Below are 16,903 nucleotides of genomic sequence, written 5' to 3' on the forward strand. Positions count from 1 at the left end.
TTTTCAAGTGGCATCTATTTAGCCTTTAAGATTGCAATCAGACTTAGTCTAAGTATACCATGTTGAAGCACAGGAACAGGAATGAGTGCATATACTACAAGAAGTGCATTGATTCAGTTACCAGCTCAATTCTAGTAAGAGGTCATTGCTCTTGCAATCATACTCGAAGTAGTAATGGTGTTATGATACTTTTCCAGAGGTTATTACAAGTATTCTGTTCTAGTATTAGGGAGGGATCAGTTTTGCCTTATTTTTTTCAGGAGTGTGCCGAGTCTCTGTGGCTGACCAGTAATGCTGACAAAGACCATTCTGGCCTCCTCCAGCTGCTACATCAAAAATGTTCCATCAGCGTGAGGATGAGCTCAAAGATGAACATTAAACAGAGGAAACTGGGAGAACATTGTATGGCTTCCCAACACACCCAAGTATTCATTTACCATAGCTGTAATTCATCATTTGTTTTGGGCACTTTGCCAGCATTCAAACTTCCAGCAAGTTCTCTCCAGAGATCTGACTGCCCTTTTTCTTCTGTAATGCTGAAATGACTATGTTACGATCAATATGAAAAATGCAGGGCCAGAAAACTAGCCAGTGAGACCGTAGTTCTGCAAATAATCATTAGTGCAAATCTGGAGAGTAAAAAAGAAAACAAAAAAAAACACCCAAAACAAATCTTGACTGTATAATCTGAATCCTCATCTCCAGATCTAATTGTTGAGGGATTGGCAGCATCCCAGGTAATCGATAAGGACATTTAGAGTCTCCTACTGCCACTCACCGGCTTGGCCACAGACTGATGGGGCACAGCCCTGCTTAGTGGAGTTGCTTGAGATTTTCCAATTTAACTGAGACAGGGAACGGGCTGTGTGCTGGCAGCAAAAAGGAGTTATTACTACAGGTAGCTATTAGAGAGGTAATAACCTCCTCATACCCAAGTGGAAAAGTATCCTTCTCTTTTTCATACATACAAATCAACAAAGTTGGTGCAAGTTTGCTGCCTTCCCATTCTGTGCAGAAAGATGAAGGCTAGCACAGGAATGGTGGATAAGAAATACCTGCCCTCCTGGTTGCTTCAGGTCAAGATCGAGACAAATTAGTTGGCAGAAACGATGCCTTGTCCTGCTGCTGCCTTTGCAGTTGCTGTTCTGTGGACGGGGAGTATTTCAGCAAGCCTAGCAGCATTTATGAACACTACAATGATCTTTAAAGGTGGATGTAAAACCCCTTTATTTTATTTTTCCAAAGTCTTACACAAACCCTCCAGGAAACTCTACTGTTTGCCCTCATAAAAGTAGCTCTGACATTAGTCTCAGCATGTTTATTAACTAAAATCGAGCCTTCCAAAGAAATCCAGCTTTCATCTCCGTACCCTTTTAGTCAAATAAAGGATCGCTTCGACTCTCCGGCGTGACTTTTGGTCTACCTCAGCAGCCAGTGTGGGGCGTTTTGGAATCCTCCCGAGGTGTAACCAGCCCTGCGGGGGGACACTCGGGGGTGCTCTCCCGCAGCCGGGGGCTGCTGGAGCCCGGGGGCCGCAGCTGGGGCGGGGGTTCCCCGGGAAGGAGGGCGGGGGGCGGCGCAGGAGGGCGCAGCTCCCCGGCACCAATCGCCGCCCGCAGGTCCCCGCGGCAGCGCTAGACCCGCCGCGATACCCACGGGCAGCGGAGCCAGGGGCAGCGGCGGCCGCTTCCCGCGGGCAGCTCTGGAGAGCGGGGCGGCCGCGGGGCTCCTTCCTCCTCCTCCGCCTCCTCCTCCTCCTCCGCCCGCGGCCGCGCGGCCCCGCGCAGCGCCCCCAGCCCGAGCTCTCTCCGCAGCCCGAGCAGGAGCGAGCGCGGCTCCCTCCGCGGCCGCGGAACGGGGGGCGCGGGATGTGAGGGGCGCACCCGGCGGAGGAGGGAAGTCCGGTCGCTAGAAAGGCAGTCGGGAGCTCGTCCACACTGCAAGGTAACCCGACCTCTCCTCCGCGGACTTTTTCTTTTGCTTTTTTCCTTTTCCCCCTATTTCTCCCTCTCCTTTTTCTTTCCTCTCATTTTCTTTATTTTTGTTCCCTTTATTTCTTTCTTATTTTTCCCCTTTCCTTTTTTTTTTCTTCCTTTCTCTCTTCTCCTTTACTTTTTCTTCCTTTTTTTCCCCTGAGGATTTTAGTATTCTTTTAATCTTAGTTGTTCCTCCTGTTATTTTTTTCTTCTTCTTCTTTCCCCGACCCGCTGGCTGCCCAGCAGCAGTCAGAGGACGAGGAGGGTGCGGTGGGGAACGAAGCGAGCCCGCAGCGGGTCGCTCTGGAGTTTGGCTGGGACAAGCTTCCCCCGCTCCGCAGGTGCTGTGCCGCGGCAGCAGCGCCGGGCGGAGCGCGGCTCGGAGCGTCCCGGCCCGGCTCCAGAGGGGAGCGGGTCGGAGAGACGGAGAGCGGGCAAAAAGAGCCGCCAGGGGCATGGAGCGGCTCCCTCCAACTTTCCTGGGGCGGGGAGCCTCCTCCGAGATTTCGGCAGAACGAGAAAAAGCTATGGGAGAAGGTGTGCGTGTGTGGATGTGTGTGGATGCTGTACAGCCGGAGCTGCCAATTATCCCCCCCCCGCCCCTCCGCCTCTCGCCCCCTCGCCAGGGCTCCGAGGAAGAAGCGCCCCCCTGTCCGGGGGGCTCCGGGGGGCGCCGGGGGTTGTCCGGGGGCTCCGGGGCTCGGCGGGCGCCGCGGGAGCGGCGCGGAGGGGGTGCAGGGGGACACAAATGGTAAAAGATACGGAAGGAAGAGACCCAGTGGCTGGGACATAAATCAGGCAGAATATATGGGGAGTTTATGAGAATAGGTCTTTTCACCCTTAAAAAAAAAATAGACACTTTGGAAGAGAAAAAGGAGGCTGATTATTGGCATCCAGCTCTGAAACCCAGGCAGCTGATGCTGAAGGGAGCCAAAGGGAGCAGTTCTTCTTGGTTTAAAAACAGCAAGACAGTCTCTGCCAAAGATTGCTGTAAACACTGAATAAAGATTTCATTGTGGCTTGGTGTGACTGGAATAATTAGGCAGTTAATTGTTCATTCTGATCTTAAAGTGCAGTAATCAGTAATGCACAGTAGGAAAAATACAGGGGAAAGGGAGGAAAAATAGCAATAGGAAAATGATAGGAAAATGCATCACTTTTTCCTCTTCCGCAGATGTTTTGTTTTGGTTTTGTTTGGTTTTTTTTAAATGTGGGTTGCTTTTTTTTTCCGTGTGTGTGTGTTTGTGTGAGTGTGTGTGTGTGAGAGAGAGAAACTGGGAGCACGTGGGTCCCAGTTTAGATAGAGAGCACCTTTGTAAAGCTGGGCTGTAATTGTGCTTTTGCTGCTACTGTGTCAATATCATTTTGGGCTGGACAAAATCAAATTATGAGACTTAAAGAAATCCTATTTTATGGAAATGAAATCTGAAGATGCCTGGAGAATGAACATCTTAACTAGATTGACTAATACCAATTAATGCATTTTACTTATGTGTGCACTTTTTTGCCAACTCAGCAGGGATGAAAGCTAATGGTGCCAGCTTTTGTGCTGCTCTAAGACATTTCTCAAGCAGTCACACAAGGCTTTAATCGTAAACTGTTTCGAGTTTTTAACACTGTGATTGTGTCCCTGTTCAGCTCAAGTTCCTTGCAGCAGTGATTCTTTCATGGTAATCTAATGAAATGATCTCTTGTTACACCGTGTTAGCTATTCCCTGTGACACAGCAGGAAGGTACAACCTGCGAGTGTTTGTACTGAAGGTGGTGATAAGTTGTTGAGCAAGATGCACTTACAAGCAACAGAATATGACTTACTGATGTTAACTGGAAGATGGCACCCTAGGCAAAAAGTGTTTTGCTTTCCTATATAGCATGTTTTTACATATACATATACATATACATATACATATACATATACATATACATATACATATACATATACATATACATACACATATACACATACACATATACACATACACATATACACATACACATACACATACACATACACATACACATATATACATATACATATACATATACATATACATATACATATACATCATATACACACACACATATATATATATATACACATTTGTGCTAGAAAGGATGGAAGGATGTTGTGTTTAAAAAGAAAAAGGAAAAAAAAACTTCGAAAGCAGCCCATAGTCATTTAAGCAAGTTAGAAGGATTTCTAAAAGTCTAATAGTAAAGGACGCAGACTTATCATTTGTATAACTTCCTTGACCTTACAGCAGTTACATGAAAGACTCATTTCGCTTGGAGATATCTATATAGGCTCCACATCCATCATAAAGAAATAAATAATCATTCTGTAACTGGGCAAGGTCTTAAAAGAAATTCAGTCAAGTATAATTTCTGTCACTGCACATGCAAAAAACTAAAAGATACCCATCACAAGAAAAAAAAAAAAAAAAAAAAAAAAAAGGAGAGAGCTATCATTCAGCTCTGAAAAGTAAAGCAGTTTGTTATATTTTGTCGGAGCTGTGTTTGCTGAAGGTTTTGACCTGCACTTTCTGAGACTTTTGTGGAAAGACAAGAGGCAAAAACATGAGGCATGTTGTCCATCTAAAAGTACAAAAACACTGCAGTCTTCTCTCAGGTCATAGAGTTTAGAAGAGCAAGGACAGCATGATGGCTCCAGAATGGCAAAAACATCTCTTAACAACTGGGCATGTAAGGGCCAATGTTAAGATCCACTTCACAAACATCTTTATTAAGCTGTTGAATGTGCTGTCCTACTACAGTGATACTCAATACTCAGTCTGTGAAGACTATTCCTGAGTTAACAGCAATCTGTGTTGAAAAATGTCTTCAAGACATTTACCTATTGCTACAGTCTAGACAGGGATGCTACTAACTTTATTTGCACCTATGTAATATGAGAAATCTAGGGATGTTCCACTTTCTTACAAATATCCAAAAAGTGTGCTGACAAGTGGTCACATCAGAGACTGCTCAAGTTTCTGATTATAATGTTTTGCCAAAGAGTGTTTCAAAAATTTTGTATGTTGTGCTTGCACAAATACCATGTTAAAGTCTAGAACAATTTGAAGATTGATAAAAGATTTTTTTTTTTTTTTAAGTGCAAGTGGTTCCTCATTTCTATAATAAAATGCATTGAAAACACACTTTGGTCATCACAGTGAGTTTGGTAAGGGGTCTTTCTTGAATTGTTATAATATGTAACAAAATACAGAGAGGATTACACACTTTTATTCAAGGAAAATATTTTCCACCAAATTGTAGCTAGAATGCTGGATACTATCTTTTACCTATCCTTAATACTAGCTTATACTGTTTGAAATGCATAGTACATCTTCATAATAAAATTGCATTGTCACAGACATAATTGTTATTCATAACAAGTAGTCTCACAAACAGATTCCATCCCTTTAAGTATTGAGTCTCAGTCAGGCCAATTATGACTAAATTACTGCATGTTCTCTCCTGTATCAACTAATTAAAGGGTAATTAATAAAATTATAATTTCATTCCATGGCAATGTCTACATCTGGTTGTCATAGCAAAGATTGTTTGACATATGGTTAAATGGTCAGATACTACATTGTATGAATGCAACATTTGCACAGAACACCTGGCAAGCCAGAGGAATTTAACCCTTAAGACATCAATTTCAAGACTCTGTGTCAATGTGTTATCACAGTGGTTTGCTTATTCTTTCCACCTAGTCTTCTTATGCCTTTAAGAAAATTTAGTGCTCCAAGTTAATTTAAGTAACTCCGCTGAGGCGGGGGAAGAGTGGGTAGACAACTTGGGATATTAGATTGGAAATGAAAGATAAAATAGTACTGATTTTTCTGTTGGAAATAAATGGGTTGTTCTAAATTAACTTCTGAGAAGAGACACTCCATTGGTTCTCACATTACTGGGAGCTTCCCCTTTTCAGAAAATCAGGCTGCAAGTAGCATGGCGACAAAATTATCTTTTTTTTTTTCCTTAGATACAGTTGTATGCTTGGATTAAGACTGTGATTGTGGTCACAACAGCATGAAACAATCTGCATTGCAGCCTTCCCTCATTGTACTTGTCATATATAGATAAATAAAACTTACCTCCTTAAGGAGAGTAGCCACAAAATTCACACATGCTAAAGAAATGCAACAATCTTTTATCAAGTCAACAGATTATATGAATAAACATTTCTCCTGTAGGTAGCTGCTGTACAAAATGCACATATGCACATAACATATGCACATACTCTGAAGTATCAGTGGTTGAAATTCTCAGGGAAGCCCATACGTAGGATTTTATACGTATCTTAAAGGAATCTATATTAAACCTCATCATTGCCTTGAAAAATTTCAACCACTGCTTTTTCAAAGGGTTCAACAGACTGTCTGTCTGTCCTTTAAAACATAAACTCTAAGTAGTGATGTTTTAACATTAACTAAATGACAATTTCTTATCTATACTGGGTCAAGCTGAATCCCTCATAAAACTAAAAACAAGAAGCAACAGGCATAATGTTTTCTTTCTTTTTAGAACAACAAAAAAAAAGTGCTTAAAAGGGGGAAAATAACTAGTGCTTTTTCCCAAATAGAGCAAAGTAAAAAGGATGTAGTAAACTGCAGGAAGACATGAAAGTCTGTCTTTTCCCATGCAAACGATTCTCAATGAACAGTTCCCCCAGTGAATAGTCTGGGTCACTCATCACCTCATATGGTCAGGTGCAGAGTGTGGCCAGTGGTGCTTATAAAGCGCTGTTTGTCCGTCTCTCTGAGAGCCTGAGTCCTGCTCCTTGAGAATTTCCAAGCGCACGGATCCCCCTCATTTTCATTCTACTCGTGCAACTCATTAACACCTGGAAAATCTTATATAGCATTTAACTGCATCAGATGCACGGTCCGGCACATGTTTTCTTAATAGGGCTTTCACTGTGGTATTGTCAAAGAGCCCTTATGTCACAGCTGGGAACATGAATCTGTCATGTCAGTGCTGTACCTTGGGGTAGACAGTAATAGTGTATGAGTGTGTTTTATGGAGGAGCTGAACATTTCCATATACTGTGTTAGCAGGGAAGAATGTGAAGCTTGTTCTGCTAAATAAAGATTCAGGCTGGTGCTAGTAGAGTACTTTGTACCATTTAAACACTGCTGCCTCTAAGGCATTGCACTTAAGGAAAGGGAAGTTTGAGGCAAGCAAGACACATCCTAGTATTTTAGTGGTGTAATGCTGCTAGTTAATGATATGTCATCATTTACATTTCAGTAGGAAAAAATTGCCAGAGGTTTCTAATTCAGCAGAAACAACCAGAAGTTGATATGAAAGTCCTTACCCTGGGAATATTTGTTTTTAAAACAAGTTTGATTTAAACATATTTGGCAATATAAGAAGAAGGGGAAGAGAAGTAAATGTTTTCTAATTCCATATGTTTTTTGTGCCCATTAGATCACTGTAAAACCCAGCTTTAAATAGATTACTTTGTAGCTCTGTAATCAGAATGTCTTGGGTAATTAAAAAAAGGATAGAACTGTGAAAACTGACAGCAACGCATGTATAAGACCTACTTTTTTTCAGAGGAATTTTTAACATAGTTACATACATTTCATCTGAAAGCTAAACACTTAAAATTCACCAGCTACAACTAGCAAGCATGTCTTGATGGCATTCCAAAAGATAGAGCCTACATTTGAAAAGTGTTTGCAGACTTGAGAAACCGTAACTGTTGTGAGGGAGTTGACTCGGGTCCTCATTTACAGAATGAATGGATGAAAGGAGCATTTCATGCAGTCACAGGCAGTTCCAATTTTTAAACTCCTTTTTTTGCTTTGAAAAGCATAATTCATATGCTAAGAAATAAATTCAAGGTACACTACTAAAAGCATTCTGTATGTTAAAAGTGTTTGACTATGATGATTTTTGTAATGGGTCTTCAAAAACCTGAGCATTCAGGGAATGATACCCCAAACCACGACCAGTCCAAGCTTAAGCTGGAACCAGGGAAACACACAGTTATTTGGGTGATAGGGCTGCCTTCTGAATTTCCCTCTTAGTTTTCTCCTTTTTGCCATCTGTGTCATCTCCTGTTTTTTCTAGCATTGTGATGCTCTTGTGTGCCCATGCCATTAGTTCATGTCCTCACCAAAGAGAGAAGGAATACTGCCGGCTAGGGCTGCCATGGGGCCCCTGGGGAAAGCATATGGATTTGTTTCTCAGTAAGGCCTTTTTGTAAATTATTTTACTTTTTTCAGAAGGACAGATGCCCTCCCTGCTTCTGTGCAGATGCCCAATGGAACAAGCACTCTCTGAAAGGTGTAGGGTTTGCCCTGTTGGGCTTTGCAGCACCTGACAGCACAGCCCAAGAGGTGCTAAGAGTTTTCAGAAAGGGAGCGCACCAGGGCTGAGTTATTCTGCATGATTCCTTTTAGCAAATCAAAGGTAAAAAATGAGTCTGTGTAATTGGAATGTGTTGACCCTGGCTGGATCCCAGTGCCCACCAAAGCCACTCTATCCCTTCCCTCAGCTGAACTGGAGAGATAAAATACAAAGAGAATACAGGTCAAGCTGAGGACAGGGATTACTCACCAATTACTGTTACCAGCAAAACAAACTCAACTTGGGGAAATCAATTTAACTTATTACATAGCTCTTCTCCCCAGACTCCACTTCATTCCAAATTTCTCTGCCTCCCCGTGGAACAGGGGGACAGGGAATTGGGGCTGCAGTCAGTTCATCATACATTGTCACTGCTTCTGCTTCCTCATGGGAAGGAGCCCCAGCACTCTTCCCCTGCTTCAGCATGGAGTCCCTCCCACAGGACTCAGTTTTCCACAAATTCCTCCAATGCAGGTCCTTCCCATGGGCTGTAGTTCTTCATGAAGTGCTCCAGCATGAATCCCCTGCAGGACTGATCACAAATCCTGGCAGCATAGGTTACCTTCACCATGGGGTCTCTACACACATCCACAGGTCCTTCCAGGAGCCTGCTACAGCATGGGCTTCCCATGGGGGTCACAGCCACCTTGGGCATCCACTTGCTTTGATTTCGGGTCCTCAAGTGGCTGCAGGGTCACAGCTGCCTCACCGTGGTCTTCCCCAGGGGCTGCAGGGGAATCTCTGCTCCAGTGCCTGGAGCATCTCCTTCCCTTCCTCCTTCACAGACCTTGGTGTCTGCAGAGTTACTTCTCTCACATGTCCTCACTCCCCTCTCCGGCTGCTGTTGCACAAGGGTTTTTTCTCCCCTTCTTAAATAAGTTATCCCAGAGGTGGTGCCATCGTTGCTGATGGGCTCAGCCTTAGCCAGCAGTGGGTCCATCCTGGAGCCAGTGACATTGGCTGTAATGGACATGGGGGAAGCTTCTGGCAGCTCTCACATAAACACCCCTGTAGCCCCCCCACCAGCAAAACCTTGTCACTCAAATCCAATGCAGTAATTAACCTTTGTTCATGCCTAGGTATTGTGAGACACAGTCGAGAGCCCTTGCAATATGTCACTTTGTTACTGCGAAGAAAGTTAAGGATTGACAGAAAGGCTTAACTATAAATTTTCTTGCCTGTATGAGTTTAATTTAGAATTGCAATCACGATATAACATAAATTAAAATAGCAGTAGTAGATCACTAGTTGGCAAATCTCTTAAGAATAATGTAGGTACTTCACTAGATTATGGAATTGGAGTACCTTCTATGTGCTTAGCCCATTGCTGAAATTAGTCTATTTTTTTAATTTTAAGATACTTTTGAAGAGGAGAGACAGGCTTTAAGAGGTGAAGTTATGGTGGCTCTCTCTGTGATCTAGAAGACTGACTTCTGGAAAGGGGAGCTTCCTTAATGAAAAGAAGCATTTCCCTTCAAATAAAATGTGAAGTTTTGCCCCAAGCATCCTCCAATCCATGCATAATCTGGAGGACATTAACCATTAAAGTAAATATTATGTATTACTTGACCTGCAGGTGTAATATATTAAGGCTTCAGAGCAAAAATGTGTTTTTAAGGAAGAGAGTGGAGAAATAAAGACGAAATCTGCAGGCTTCCTGAAGGACCTATGAAGGACAGAAAAATGCTTTCCCAGAAAGAGAAATATGGGAAGACTCTGTATCAGTGGTTCCTGTGTGTTTTAATTGGACATTCAGTTTCTTTCAATGTCAAAGGAGGGCTGCATGCAGTAAACAACTACCATACCTCCTGAGAGGGGCTGCTGCTCTGTCTCCTTCAGAAAGTGATACAGAAATGGGCACTCTCCATGCAAAGAATGCATGAGGAGTGAGCACAAGTTGGTAAACTTATTCTAATAGCAAGGTTAAACACCATCTTTTCTGGGCACCCCATGGACACCCAGAGGAGATCCTGTCCAATGTCTAGTGCACATCCTTGATAATGACAAGGGGAAGGGCTGCCAGGCCTGTTGGAAAGGCTGCAGTCAGCGATTGACATTGCCAGACCAGCTCTGTGGCCTGCAGCCCTGTACACCTTCTGCCTTGGAGACGCTCCTTAGGAGGAAGGGCCACGAGGAGCAGCTCTGGTAGAACAAGCTCCACATTCAACACTTGTAGCGGAGGAGGCGCATAGGCACAGTGCTGCAAGGAAGAGCTGAAATCAGCCTTCAAGCAGATGACAAGAGAGGATCTGTCAAACCAGCCTTCTAGAGGACAGAGAGCATGCTGAGACAAAACGATGATAATAGCAACAAAACCTTGAGGAGACTGAACAGAGAAAGAAGCTGCAGGAGGGCAAGAAAACAGGATTTGTATAGTAAGGCAGACAGAAAGAAATGACAAATGTCTTCATAGAATAACAGAGACAAAAAGGGACAGATCTGATAAGTTGCAAGTATAGAATGTGGCTCTGGCTTGGAAATAGACTAATACAAAAAGAAGACAAATAACTGTTCCACAGGGTTGTAAATGAGCATGGCAGAAAGCAGAGAAGTTGGTGGTAACAGATAGAAATTGGAATAACAGCATCTGGATCCCACAAGAAGTCTCCAGGGTGAGTAAAGAATATTGGAGGGGGTTTTAAAAAAATCATACTCCTTGATTTGCATATGTTTTCAGGTTGTAGCTCATCAATATGTCAAGAGAAAGGCATCTGTCAGTAATGTGTTGTAGATATTAGGGCTATATAAAAAATGTAACCATTGTATAGAAATGTTGGTCTGAACCATGGCTAAACCTTTTTTGTTTGTGTAGTATAGACTTGGGAAAGGTGAATCCTCATGAGGGTGAGCTTAGTGGTGCCACTAAAGGTGCTGTGTTAAATACACTGTGGTTGAGGATCCACTCTTCCAGGTGAGCTCCTTCTGTCTCCTGCCCAGGGTACATCTCAGCATGAAGTGGAGGACAAAGGAGCTGGCTGCTAGATTCAAATGTTTAGGAGCAATAGTGGAAGCAAAGGAGAGAAAGAAAAGAGAGCACCTCAACACTGAGCTGTCAGTCTCTGCCTGTCTGTTTTCCTTGCCTGTTTGGCCCATGTAGTCTTCAAGTGCCCTCGTTTGCTGTCCTGCTGCTCTTCGCAAGAGAAGGGGCTCCCATTAAAGACTCATTTGTATTACAGCCTGCTAAATAGGACTGTTAGTGAGGCAATGAATCAGCCATGGCTAACAGCAGTGATAGCCAGTATCGCTAATAACCTTTCTCTACTACTGTTTGCTATCTCCACCTCATTTGTTTCTCACCCTTGGGAGAAAGAGCTCCATTGCATTACCTCTGTAATCCCCTACTGGGCTGTACAGGTGGTTATCCAGAGCAAACATATATGCTTGTGTGGCAGGTAGGTGTTAATTTTTTACAACAAATTCCTAGCCTCAAAAAAATGCATTTCCATTAAATTCTGTTGCCACTTCAATCATGTTGCATATGATCCCTTTGGCTGTGAAGTCCTCATTTTGTTGAAACATCAATAATTAAAATATCAAAAATAAATTATAATGTGTTTTGTTTTCTTCTTCATTGTGTCAATTTAGTAAATGTTCATAGATAACCATCTGACACTGGGGTTTTACGCAGTTTGTTCTCTTACTTTTCTGAGTGTTTAAGTGTAATACCTTTGCAACGGGCAAAAAGAAGTTTTCCCAGGAGAGCATGGCTAAGAGTTTTGAAACTGCTGTAGGATCTGGACACTTAAGTTCCCATTATTTTTAATGATCGCTGAGTATCCAAATTCCCCATGTAGTTGCAGTTACCTACCCAATTGTCCTCAAAGAGTTGGTGGACCAAAACGGTTTTTGTTCTGAGATAAATTGCCTTCTTCTGGGAACTTACCAAGTTATTTATTGAAGAGGTAATTACCAAATGTCATAACAGATTTGACTTACTAGCTGTAAATAGCCAATCTATCAACCACTACATGCATTCAAAAGCATTTTTAAGTCTACTGGTCAGATTTTTTTGCCTCTTTAGGAACTATCTAGAGGGGACTGAACCACTTCTGATTTAAAATATTAGCCTATGCAGAATGATTGCTTTATTGGAAGACCACCTTACTTTACAGGGTTCTTAAAGAGTTAGGAAAATGTCTGTTTTCTGTGTTAAAGTTTGGTATCTTTTCTAGCTAAAGAGATCTTTCCTGTTCTATATTCTCATGGGTTATTCAGACACTGAAATCACTGCCTTGATAAACTTCTTTTTGTAATAATTTACCCACCAGGGTACCATTTCACAGTGTTGGACTGTTACTGTGTCATTAACATGACACAGGGAAGTAAAAATATAAACTAGAAACTTATTTTCTACAGAAATTTTTCTCTTTTTTGCTTTACTGTGTAGATGGAGACGATTCAAAAAGTTTCAACCCAACTACATAACCCTACCTCAGATAATAACTTTTAAAGTCCTACAGTCCTTTAACACTCACCATGTCCTTAAGGATAAGAAACATGGGGTAACCTAATGCTGCATAATTGAATGTTCAACTTTAGAAAATTTCTCATCAATAAAAAAAGGGTAGAAAGTGGGGGGTTTTTGGAAGCTTAATACTAGATGAAAGTATTTAGAATGGAGATAATATCAGTGAACTGCAAAGGAGGATGCATTTGCAAATTCTGTCCATATTGACCAATAAACAATTTATGGAGAGAACACAAACAAACCCTTAGAATATTTTAAGATCATAGCTTCTGACAAGTATACTTTATTTATGACTTTGCAGTACATTCTTCTCCAGTAATGTTTAGAGGAAATAAAAAGGAAAAGGGGGAAGACACAGCATTCACAATGTTTAACAGTGTTTTATCCTCTTGTCCTCTGCCATGTGTGGGGTACTGTCAACATAAGTTGATCAGATAACCTCAGTGTTCCTGTCTTATATAAAACCCTGGAACTCGAAAAAGTCACAGATGTGACAATAAATGTTTAAGGAATAGGACTGCAGAAAATGGTGCTCCTTTATCTGAAACTTGTGCAGTACTGGTGCTAGTAAATGAGTGCTGCCAGCACAGCCAAGTGAGTCTGAGTGAAAAAGGAGGCAGAGATGGGGTGGGATGAGTGTCCAGCCTTAGCACAACTTCTGCTAACATAGGACACTTTAGTGCCAAAGCCAATGGTTCACAGTCTGATGAGATTGCCTATTTGAGTTTAGCTTTGGATCTGCTGACACAACAGGGATTTTTTAGCTTTTGTCCACTGAGTGGATCTGAGTGCTTGAGGAAATACATCAAGTTTAGGTTTCTGAGACTGAATCACCAGACAAAGGTAAAACTTCTATTATTAGTTATCATTTGTGGTTTGGAGGTGCCTGCAGGTGTTAGGTAATATGCAGATTCCCCTACAGTACAAACACACAGGGCATAGTGCTTGCAGTCCAAATACCAGAGCTGGGAGATCACAGTTCTGTTTTGTCAAAGCTTAAATTTCAAAATCATCATGTTTTTGAGGGAAACCAAAGCCTTTAGGAAATGCTGAGACAAAAAACTTGTCAGAGCAATTGCACTAAGTAATGAAGAGGTCAAGATTGTGATTTGTGTCTCAAAGTGCCAAGAAGGAGCCCTGATGTGAGAAATCTTTTCCTAGAAAAGGTTGAAGTTCATATGTTTCTGGTGGGAAAAAAAATTTCTTTTTTTGCTTGAAGAGAATATAATCAAAAACCAAAATACTGTTGAATACAAGGCAGAGTGAAGGTAGAAAAAGCCCAGAGAACAGTGTGGCCATCAAGGAAAATGGCAAGAGAAAAACCAAATATTGGAGCCAACCTCTGGTTCCCAATCCAGTACCATGAATTTGCCGTGTCAGTTCACCAGCCATTTTCTTCTTTTCAGCCTAGGCCAAAGTTTCTGAGAAATGTGCTGCAGTCCCTGGGGTCAGGAGGGCAGCAGCCCTCTGTGCTTTGGACACCCCCCAGTGATTCCACATGGCCACAGCACTGAGGGGTGCAGGTGTACACCCTCCTATACCACGAGTCCTTTTGGACATCACAACGTCCTGGGACGAGGCCGCCACACCACCCCATAGCCAAGGAGGGCTACAGCCTTTCTGCTGTCTGAGCAGCCCTTCCTAGAGCAGCATTGCTTCCATTGCTGGACAGACACTTCTGTGAAAAACCTGAAGCAGAAATAATAAGGAGGGCCTTAACAGTATTGTCTGCTTTAAAAGATACCCTGACAGTGTTGGTTAACTAGAAAAGTGTGCCTCTAACAAACCCCATCGAGCTTGATAAATGTTTCTCTATTAATATCCTAATTTTGCTAGATCTCATGAGCAGCTTTTGGAGTTCAGAGGCAGAAAAAGACTGCTTGAAAGATGGCTCTTACAAGAAGCTAATTGCATGCAGGGTTTTCAGAAATATTAGGTCAGTTTCTGTTCAAAAGTTGGGTGCCTGTTCTTTAGTGGCAACAAAATTAATTCTTCTGGGCTTGGGAAAAAAAATAAATACTTTGATTTTTACCAGTTAATGTACTGCTGAGCCTTACTTCAAATAAGTTCAGAATTTTTAGTTTTAAAATAGTCCACAAAGGAAGGGATATAATTTCAAGGATGAAGGATGGTGCAAAATAATTCCAACAAAATTTATTGTGTTGGAAGCACTGTGTTTATATGACTTTTGTAAAATACTGCTTTTTTAATGCTAATATTTCAGCAGCAGAGAAGAAATATTGCAGTTCAGTTCTCTTCTGGACACATACATAAAAATACCATTTACACCAGTACAGCAATGAAAACAATGTGATTTAAGTGGGGAAAGATCTTGCCCCATAGGCCATGTTTTAGTTCTAATTACAACCCATCTATCTTAAAGATCCAGGATTTACTGCGTAAGGACAGACTGATATCTGGAACAATGATCCATGTCATTATTTCAAAGAAAGATGTAAAGAACTTTTACAACATGGCATGTCTCTGTTACTCTGCTCTTTAATACCATAATGCAAGCTCACTGCTTTCAATGGGGTTCTGTTGGTGCAATGAGAATACATTTCACTAAAAGAGGGTCTGAGTTCTCTTTGTAGTAAGCAACTGATTTTTGATTGCTTGTGTCTGATTTTTTTTTAATGAATTTATTACTACTGTTCTCTTACAAAGATGATCCCACTAAACTCTGACTTGGATTCTATACATTGTGCTAGATTGCAAAGATTCCCAATGAGGTCTATACCTTATTGAAAGTTTTATATAAAAATATTCCAGTATGCTTCTTGATTTCCAGTTGTAAAATAATTTTTGAAATCAATATTAGCATGAAAAGAATTATAAAAAGTGTTGCTTATAAAACATACTTTTAAAACTTGAGGCCATGAAGAAAGATTCATCTCAAATGCTTTTCAAAGTCCTTTCTTATTTACAAATCACACTGAGATTCTAAGTTGGATACTAGTCTTCTTACCTGATATTCTGTCTTGATAGTCGCACTCAAAGGATTCAAAAAAGCAAGTTGTAAAAAACCAACTAGGTTTGATCACTAAAGTGTTCAATTAAGTATTTTTCTGTTGTACATTAAATTTGAAAATATTCATAGTGAAAATAGACCTTTTAGTAAAATGTTCCACAGGAAAATCTGTCTGGCATATATATTTTGTAATTGGGATGAGATGTTGCATAGTTGGAAGCCTCTTGGGAGCAGCCATACCATGAGATTTTCATGTCTGGTGGGGTTCTAATTCTGTCTGGGAAGAGAGATCCATAGGCAGATAGAGACAAGTGGGTCAAGAATATCAGCTCTCAGCTGTGGCCATCTGAAGTTGGAGTGAAGGAGCAAGATCACCACACCCCTCTTGCTCCTTAACACTAAACATTTTATTTCTAAAATTTCGAAATTACTTATACCATAGATATTAAAGTTTTTGCTGATTTTTAAGAACTCCATGGAAAGATAAATTGCATTATTTGGGATTTTTAGCCTGACTTAGAAGAAATGCCAAATGCTATAAGTTCTTGCAAGATAGAAATTCTGTTTTTCAATCTGATATAAAAATTGTATGATCATAGTAAATATTCTATCTTGAATCTCTTGTGAAAGGAAAACTAATAGGCACTGTTACATTTCTCTCAAACAGTCTTAGCTAATCTAGACTTCGTAGTTGCAGTGGGGTTGCAGCCATCACTCTGTGTCTCTGTGTGTGTGTGTGTGTGTGTGTGTGTGTGTGTGTGTGTGTGTGCATGTGTGTGCAAGACTGGAGAAATCCCAGTCATCTGAACTTGTGTTCCAAAGTGTCCTTGATGCAGAAGAATATCTTCATTATTAAATCCTTCCAATGCCAGCATTCTAGAATACTGAACTCTGGGAAATGTGTCAATTAAAAAATAATGAAAGGCAGAATGAGTAACTCAAAAAAGAATCTCCTTCGTGAATGCAAAATGCTTTGAGTATTTGGGAATCAGCCTTTCCCAGTGAGATGATCAGGATGAGAAGCAGGAAATTCCAAACATTCCTTGGTTAAGGAAAGTGAAAATGACAGTCTCCTAATGCAGGGTGAGAGGTCCTGCCCTCTCATTTTTATCCCTGGAAGAC

The 16,903-nt window shown here is 41.4% G+C and overlaps 1 protein-coding gene across 1 annotated transcript in view; it reads left to right on the forward strand.

Moving 5' to 3' along the window:
- Nucleotides 1-1,565: 1,565 nt before the first annotated feature.
- CDH20 (cadherin 20) overlaps nt 1,566-16,903 on the forward strand; it is a 121,794-nt gene continuing 106,456 nt past the window's right edge. The window contains exon 1 of the mRNA XM_021552338.3: nt 1,566-1,944. The gene's annotated coding sequence lies outside the window, so the exon portion shown is untranslated. The remainder of the gene's footprint in view (nt 1,945-16,903) is intronic.

Source organism: Lonchura striata, chromosome 2 (assembly GCF_050655825.1).
Source record: "Lonchura striata isolate lonStrDom1 chromosome 2, ASM5065582v1, whole genome shotgun sequence".
Lineage (NCBI taxonomy): Eukaryota > Metazoa > Chordata > Aves > Passeriformes > Estrildidae > Lonchura > Lonchura striata.